Source organism: Raphanus sativus, chromosome 9, assembly GCF_000801105.2.
Source record: "Raphanus sativus cultivar WK10039 chromosome 9, ASM80110v3, whole genome shotgun sequence".
Lineage (NCBI taxonomy): Eukaryota > Viridiplantae > Streptophyta > Magnoliopsida > Brassicales > Brassicaceae > Raphanus > Raphanus sativus.
The window spans coordinates 35,896,523-35,905,875 of NC_079519.1; the positions used below are offsets into that span (position 1 = coordinate 35,896,523).

Below are 9,353 nucleotides of genomic sequence, written 5' to 3' on the forward strand. Positions count from 1 at the left end.
AATCACGGATTTAGCAACCGGAATCAGCAAAAACGAATGAGAATTGAGAGAGTTATGAGTGTTGATACTTGAGAGAGAATGGTTTCTCTTGTTCACGTGAGAATGGGGCAGAGGAGAGAGAGAGTCACGATTTAGGGAAGAAGAAGAGTGGTCGCGTCCGGTTCTGGTTGATTGGGTCTGGTTCAATTGAATTGAACCGGGAATCAGAGTCGGTACGCGTCGGTTAAGGCTCAGCGGTATGGCGTAGCCGCTGCAAGAACCCGATGCGCGTCGTCCCAGCGGTCCACCTCGACACCAAGCCGCTGCAAGAACCCGAAGTCGGGCAGGGAGCACTGTTTTACCCAGCGGTATGGAGTAACCGCTGCAAAAAGCCGCTGCGACACTTAACATTTTTTTTTTTTTTTTTTTTTTTTTTTTTTTTTTTTTTTCGTATCAGGTCGCAACGGCTTAATGAAACTGTTCCTCGTGGCCGCTGTGAGCTCTTGTGAACCTCCAAACATCTTGTTTGTTGACTCAGTTTCTCATCTGGGACCTGATGACCTGAAAACACACAGAAAAAAATCCCCAAAAGCAATACTAGATACTAAAAATAAAATTTAAAAAATATGCACAAGGATAAACATGGGACTTCCTCCCAAGTGAGCTTGTTTTAAGTCTCTAGCTTGACTTTGCTTCCCTTGGGACTAAGCTGGGGTAGGATCAGAAAGTGGAACTGACATTCCATCTTCCTCTCGTGTAGTAGCCATGTATGGCTTCACTCTTTGTCCATTGACTGTGAAATTTCCTCCATTCTTATCCCATAGCACAATTGCTCCATATGGCCTTACTTCCTTGATCTTGAAAGGTCCGGACCATTTTGATCTTAGCTTTCCGGGAAACAATTTCAGCCTAGAATTGTAGAGAAGAACTTGATCTCCAGCCTTGAACTCTCTCTTCAAGATGCTCTTATCATGAAAGGCTTTGGTCTTTTCTTTGTAGATCCTTGAGCTCTCAAAAGCATCCATCCTTATCTCATCAAGCTCATGTAGCTGAAACAGTCTCTTCTCCTTGGCACTCTTGATATCAAAGTTCAACAGCTTCACAGCCCACATTGCCTTATACTCAAGCTCAACTGGAAGATGACAAGCCTTCCCATAGACAAGGTTGAAGGGTGTAGTGCCTAAGGGAGTCTTGTATGCTGTCCTATAAGCCCAAAGTGCATCATCAAGCTTGTCTGACCAGTCTTTCCTCTTAGTACCCACAACCTTCTCCAATATGCTTTTGATTTCCCTGTTTGAAAGCTCCACTTGCCCACTAGTCTGAGGATGATATGGTGTGGCAACCTTGTGCTTAACACCCTTCTTTCTTAGGAGACCTTCAAACAACTTATTGATGAAATGTGATCCTCCATCACTTATAACCACTCTAGGGACTCCAAACCTTGGGAATATTATGCTTTTGAACATCTTGACTACTACTCTTGAGTCATTTGTAGGGCTTGCCACTGCTTCAACCCATTTAGATACATAGTCAACAGCTACAAGGATGTACTTGTTGCCATAAGAGGAAGGAAAAGGGCCCATGAAGTCTATTCCCCATACATCAAACACTTCCACCTCAAGTATTGGATTTTGAGGCATCTCATTTCTCCTAGAGATGTTTCCTCTCCTTTGGCAAGAATCACACTTGGAAACAAAGTCTTGTGTGTCTTTGAACATGTGGGGCCACCAAAATCCAGCTTGTAGCACCTTAGCAACTGTCTTGAATGTAGCAAAGTGGCCTCCATATGATGATCCATGACAGTGTGTGAGGATCCCATCTACTTCTTCTTCAGCCACTACCCTTCTATAGAGTTGATCTTTGCAAAGTATGTAGAGAAAGGGCTCATCCCAATAGTACCTCTTCAACTCCTTGTAAAACTTCTTCTTGGCATAGCCTTCAAGATCCAGTGGCTCCTTCCCAGTAACAAGATAGTTGACAAAATCAGCATACCAAGGTTCCTTCTCATTTGTTGCCTTGACTTCCTCAATCTTCTTACCGGTCTCGCAAACTGCAACCACTGCTCTAATAGCCATAAGCTGTTCCTCTGGAAGTCCTTCATCAATGGGGATACCACACTCCACTCTCATTCTAGACAAGTGATCAGCCACACCATTCTCAACTCCAGGCCTGTCTTTAATCTCAAGATCAAACTCTTGAAGCAGTAGAATCCATCTCAACAGTCTTGGCTTGGCATCTTTCTTGGCTAGGAGGTGCCTCAAAGCTGCATGATCTGTGTAGACAATCACCTTAGACCCCACAAGGTAGCTCCTGAACTTCTCAAAGGCAAAGACGATGGCTAACAGCTCCTTCTCTGTTGTAGAGTATTTCACTTGGGCATCATTAAGGGTTCTACTAGCATAGTAGATCACATGTGTCTTCTTGTCTTTCTTCTGCCCCAAGACTGCTCCAACAGCGTAGTCACTAGCATCACACATAATCTCAAAGGGGAGGTTCCAATCTGGTGGCTGGACAATAGGTGCACTCACTAGCTCGCCTTTCAGCTTCTTGAAGGCTTCAAGACACTCTACATCAAAGCTAAAGGAAGCTTCTTTGCACAGCAGCTTGGTCATTGGTCTAGAGATCATGGAAAAGTCTTTGATGAACCTTCTGTAGAATCCCGCATGACCAAGAAAGCTTTTAATGTCTTTTACTGTCTTAGGTGGAGGCAGCTTAACCATCACTTCAATCTTGGCTTTGTCCACCTCAATGCCTTTCTCTGAAATCTTGTGCCCAAGCACAATCCCTTCCTTAACCATGAAGTGGCACTTCTCCCAGTTCAGCACAAGGTTGGTGTCTTCACATCTCTGTAGGACCCTGCACAAATTTGACAAACAAGCAGAAAACGAGGATCCGTAGACAGAGAAGTCATCCATAAACACCTCCACAACATCCTCAATGAGGTCAGAGAAGATAGACATCATGCACCTTTGAAAGGTAGCTGGAGCATTACATAACCTAAATGGCATCCTTCGATAAGCGAAGGTGCCATAGGGGCATGTGAATGTTGTCTTCTCTTGATCATTGGGATGTATGGGGATTTGGAAGAACCCTGAATACCCATCAAGAAAGCAATAAAAAGGATGATTTGCAAGCCTCTCAAGCATTTGATCAATGAATGGCAATGGAAAATGATCTTTTCTAGAGGCTGAATTAAGTTTTCGGTAATCAATACACATCCTATGACCAGTTATGGTCCTAGTTGGTATTAATTCATCCTTCTCATTCTTAACCACAGTGATACCACCTTTCTTTGGGACTACATGCACAGGAGATACCCACTTACTATCTGAGATAGGGTAGATCACACCAGCATCTAAGAGTTTAAGAATCTCTTTCTTTACAACATCTTTCAAGTTGGGATTCAACCTTCTTTGATGTTCTATAGAAGTCATAGATTCATCCTCAAGATGTATCCTATGCATGCACAAAGTAGGTGATATCCCTTTGATGTCATCAAGAGAGTACCCTATTGCTTTTCTAAATCTTTTAAGAGCATTTAAAAGTTCAGATAGCTCAAGTTCAGTAAGTTCACTACTCACAATGACAGGGTAAGTTTCATTAGGGCCAAGAAAGGCGTACCTTACACCATGGGGAAGGGGTTTAAGCTCCACCTTAGGGGCTTTGAGCTCACTCCAGTCATCTTGATGACTGACCTCTTGTTGAGTAGCTGAAGATGCTTGTGGTAGCTCCTCATACTGCTCCCTATCCACAAACCCCTTGCGCGCATCCAACATTCTCCCATAGGCTGCACTCTCCTGGTTCTCTACTACTTGGACCTTTTTGTCTATGGTCAAAGCATGTTGTAGAGAATCTTCTAGTCCCAACTCCTCAAGAAGTTCATCAGCTAGAGCTTCCATTTCCTCTATGTAGAAGGCTTGGTTTTGCACAGTTGGCTTCTTCATCATCTCCTTGATGTCAAAGTGGAGAACATGCCCTTTGCCCAGATGGAGATCAATCTTTCCTTCTTTTACATTCACTATAGCTCCTGCTGTAGCTAAGAATGGTCTACCAAGGATCAAAGGGTCTCTAGCCTCCTCATCCATCTCAAGCACCACAAAGTCTGTAGGAATCTCACAATTTCCAACCATCACTGGGAGATCTTCTAAGATACCAACAGGGAACTTCACTGATCGATCAGCCAATACCAATGAAAGTCTGCACTTCTTGTACTGAGTGAATCCAAGTCTTTTCGCAACTGACAAAGGCATGAGACTGACACTAGCCCCAAGATCGCAAAGACACTTCTCAAACTCTATAGGACCAATGGCACAAGGGAGTGTGAAGCATCCTGGATCTTCTAGCTTCTTTGGTATGTTCAATCTCTGGATGATTGCACTACACTCATGAGTAAGGATCATCATGCCTTCCATTTCTTTCTTCTTTGCGGCTACAGCATCTTTCAAGAACTTGCTGTATTGAGGAACCAGCATGAAAGCATCAATGATAGGCATTGTGACCTGAACTTCACTCATTTGTTTCTCAAAGAGTGCCTTGTACTTCTCCAACAGTTGCCTCTTGAATCTTCCAGGAAATGGGAGCTTGGGTTCATAAGGAGGAGGGATAAAAGAAGATTCTTTTGATGGAGTAGCAACTTCACCGTGTTTCACTGTTTTCTTCTCTTCTCCAATCTTCCCTTTACCCTTAGCTTCTACTATCTTTTCCAAGATCTCATCATTGGTCTTCTCATCTACAATCACCACATCATCATCTATGTTGATGGCCACCTCCCCACTTTGTTTCTCATCATCCTTGGTGAGAACTCTTGAAGGCAACTCTTTGCCACTCCTTAGAGTGATTGCTTTCATTGTCTCCTTTGGGTTTTGCTCAGGCTTTCCGGGAAGAGTTCCTTGTTGGCGATTGGAGTTAGAACTCATAGAGGCAAACTGATTCTCCAAAGCTCTGAACTTGTTGTTGAGCTCATTGTAGCTCCCATCAATCTTTGAGTGGATGTTCTTCAACTCATAACCAATTTGCTTCTCATTTCTTGATTGAGCTTCAAGTAGTTGCTTGAACATTGATTCCACACTTGTGTCTTGAGCCTTAGGTTGAGAAGAACTTCCTTGGGCTTGAGTAGACTGGTTTCCTTTATTGGAGAAACCAGGAGGAGGGTTTTGCTGAGGTTGATGGCTTCCTTGTTGGTTGTTCCTAGGCTGGTAACCACCTTGTGGGTTGTTGGAATAAGGTCTTTGCTGGTAGTTGTTGTACTGAAAGTTGGGCTCCTTTCTGTACCATGTACCATTGTTGTTGATGAAGCAAAGCTCTTCTTGCCCTTCTAAACCATCAACTTCATTCACCTTAGGAGGAACCTCTTGACTAGGATCACCAACAAAGCTAACCTGCTCCTTCTTGGATTGGTTTGAAAGAACCAAGTCCAACTTGTCTTGCAAAGACTTGATATCTCTCCTTGTCTGCTGGTCATCCCCTCTGTTGGCTCTATCATACTCCTCATTGTAGACTGAGTCACTCTTTGCCATGTTCTCCACCAGTTCCTCTGCATCCTCCACCGTTCTGCCCAAGAAGAAACCATTACTAGCAGTGTCAAGCCTGTTTCTGCAAGATGGGAGAACTCCTCTGTAGAAAGTGCTAAGCAAGCTCTCCTTGCTGAAACCATGATGAGGACACTGAGCTTGGTAGTCCTTGAATCTCTCCCATGCCTCATTGAAGCTCTCTAGATTCTTCTGCTGGAAACCAGAAATCTCGTTCCTTATCTTAGCTGTCCTTGAGGTAGAGAAGAATTTCTCCAAGAAGGCTTCCTTACATCCCTCCCAAGTGGTGATAGTGTCACTTGGGACAGACCTCTCCCACTGATGTGCCTTGTCTCCCAAAGAGAAGGGAAACAACTTCAGCTTGAATGCATCTTCAGAGACACCATTTGTCTTGGACAAACTACAATACTGATCAAACTTGTACAAATGATCAATAGGATCTTCAGCTGCCAGGCCATGAAACTTGTTGTGCTCAATGGTGTTGAGTAGCCCTGACTTGATCTCGAAGTTGTTGTTCTCCACAGGTGGTGCTCTGATTCCCAACCTATGACCATGAATGTGAGGGCGATCATAGGTTCCAATGGCGCGAGCTTGGCGCTGTGGGTGTTGTGGTCGAAGGTTGGCAGCTCCTTGACCATTTCCCTCTTGGGCAGCTCCCAAAGGGATCTCCCCATCTTGATTCTGGTTCTGATGGTGAGCCATATCAAAACCTAATCTGTTGAAATGAGCCTGTTGCTCCTCTTCTCTCCTTCTTCTTGTATTCTCTCTTTCCAAAGCCCGGATGTCTGGTACTAGAGGAGTGAGGTTTGTAGTCCCTCTACTTCTCAAGTTCATACACCTGAAATGAAAAAGAAAAAGGAAAAAGCAGAGCCAATATCACAATAATAAGAAAAATGACTTAGTCTCAAGCAAATGACTAAATCCCAATGTCAAAATCACAATAGAACTTGGCAACGGCGCCAATTTGATAACAGGACCTTTCGGGTCCCTATCAAATGCAGTAGTATAAAAGATTATCGAACCAATCCTAGGTGATTTCAACGCACTGAGAATACAAATCCATGCTTAATCTAAGTGCAAACCAAAAGTGAAACGAGTTTTAACCTAGAGCAATACTGAAATGCAATAAAACAATAACCTTTCTTTGATTATGAGATGGGAGAACTCATGGGATAAGGGATTAAACCTTGGGTGATCAAGTTTTGAACTAAAGGTGGCAACTTTCAATCAATCTATTAACCTTAGGCCTAGACACAATCCTAAACAAACTCTATCTCTAGAAGGATGCTCATTTGCTAAGATGACTCAAGCATCAAATCTCTTTGGTTGAATGTCATAAAAGCAATCATTAAAATCAAGTCTACTAGCCATCTTAACACCTTTAACAACAAATCTCTTTGGCAAAGTGTGTTAAAAGCTTAGGAGAGTTGGCTCAGACATTTCATCAAACACCTTGTGGGTGGGAAATGTCTAAAGCTCAACTTTTGAGAGGCCAACTCAAAAGATGCATTAAGGACACTCTACAAGCAAGGAAATAGAAAGATCTATACCTAAACACCTTAGATCTAGCTTAATCACCCTTAGTCTCCCTAACCCATGAATCCAAAAGTGGACTACTCACTAATCACCATGATTCCTCTTAAACTCATGAGAGATTTAAGCTTAATCATGTAAAGAAAGGAAGAAAGGAACTTAAAATCACTCAAAAACACAAGAACAAGATGATGATTTTCTTTAAAGGAAAGAGCTTTCACCAAAATGGTTTTTGTTTCTTAGGAGAAATTCAGATTATTACAAAGATTAGGTCTACAAAGTATTTATAGTAGCTAGAAACATAAGGATAAAAGAGTAAAAACAAGTCTGATTAACTCTCAAATGCTAACTATGAAAATGGTCGCAACTGCCTTTTGGCGATGACTAAAAGCCGTTGGGGGGTGCAGAAACCCGCTGGGATATGCACACCGGCTTCTCGTCACGTTCACCAAGCCGCTGCAACATCTCGAAGTCGGGCAGGGAGCACTGGTTTTTCCCAGCGGCTAGGCGAAGCCGCTGCACCAAAAGCCGCTCCAACACTTAGAATTTTCAGCAGAACTTCTGCACCGGCTTCTCGTCAGGACGCCAGGCCGCTGGGTGACGCTAGGCCGCTGGGTGATGTGCATCGGCTTCCTGCGAGGTCAAAATGCCGCTGCCTGTCACATGAAGCCGCTGGGACACTTAGTCATCACACCATGAACTCGAAAAACACCAATCTTGCCTCCAATCCACCTCCAATTGCTCCAAAGTCACCATTTGGCATCTCCATCACCTGATAAGAACAAATGCAATGCAATGCAAACTAAACAAGTCTAAATGCTATCCTAGATGATCAAAATGCATGATAAATGAATGATAAAACCTATTAAAAACACAAGATATCACTCGTGAAAGTAGATTTGAATCAAATCTCTTCAAACGAAATTGAAGTTAATGTGATTATTGGTCCTTAATTTCTGACTTTGCTGGTTTGATTTATGTTCATAGAGGACAAAAGAGCAGAGCTTTACGTTGAGTGTGCATTGTATATAGATGGAATTCCTTTTGGTCTTCCCATGACAACAAGGTTTCTTCTCTTTTCTATATATACTTATCATGATTTTGCCTTCCTTCATTGTGTCTCTGTTGTGATGTTGTGATGACCTTTGTAGAAGCGTTTTGATGTTTCATATTGGCATATTGCTCTCTTCTTAATTCCAGATTGAACTATAGGGCCACCATACTGCTGGAACAAACTCATCACTGTTTGGAATATAGAACTTGGAAAGTTTAATCCGTCAGAGCACAAACAACTCAAGCTTGCAAGGAGCTTGGATCGTGGCATTATTTTCAGGGATCTCAAACCGAGTAACAACGAGCGAAAGTAAGTATGGAATGGAGTTTTTTTTTCCTCTTGGTTTAATTGAAGTTGTGTAGAATGTATATGCCAAATTTGTGGATGAAAGGTATGTGTAGCTTGGTTTACTCTTGAACTTCTTCTTCTTGGTTTATTCTTATAGGATGTTTCAAACAATGTTGGCTTACTTTCTGATGATGGCAAGAGATTTTACAAACCAAAGTGTTTCTTAATTTTTTTATGATCTTTTAATATGTTTTATCTAATAAATAAATTTTATCTTAAATAAAACAATGTTTAATTTTTTTTAAGAATTTCTAAATAAGATACTTGCATTGGAGGATAAAAATTAGAGGTTGCTTAAAAAAAGTATTTAACACCTATTTATTACTAAAAAAATGATTAAGCACTCCATTAAAAGTGCTAGGGATAATGATGCTCTTAATAAACTTATCGGAAGAGTTCTCTTTTCGATATGAAAATTAGAGGATGTTTGTTGACGAAAAAATAAAGGATGTTATTTAGAAATTGGTTTTCATAGTCTGTTTGATGTTTCTTAAAAAAAAAATACCTTGAAATTTCTGTAAACCTTTTATATATGCTTGTATGTAATTGCGAGATTCTATATTTTACAGAAAATTTAATCCAAAGTATCTAAAATCAGATACTTTGAATTGGGTTTTCCATAAAATATAAAATCTCGCAATTATATACACGCATATATATATATGTATATTTTTGTTTTCAATTTAGAATTCCAGAACTAGAACCCCTTTCGTTAGTGGATAGTATAAGTCAACAGAGCTTATGCGTCTTAAAAATTGATCTTACTATCCAATCCAAGTCTATCAAGATGTGGCAATATTAATGATTTCTTGGGATAGAAATTTGAATGCAAGAGGCGGGGATGAAATGACGAACGCAAACAAAAAAAAAAAACTTGAATATTCAGAAAATACAAAGTTGCATACGACATG

At 41.4% G+C, this 9,353-nt stretch overlaps 1 non-coding gene across 1 annotated transcript; it reads left to right on the plus strand.

The window, feature by feature from the left end:
* The first annotated feature begins 5,625 nt into the window (after positions 1 to 5,625).
* Positions 5,626 to 5,732, plus strand: LOC130500442 (small nucleolar RNA R71). Its single transcript, XR_008939067.1, has one exon. It is a non-coding gene; the product is annotated as a small nucleolar RNA R71 (small nucleolar RNA).
* Positions 5,733 to 9,353: the final 3,621 nt, after the last annotated feature.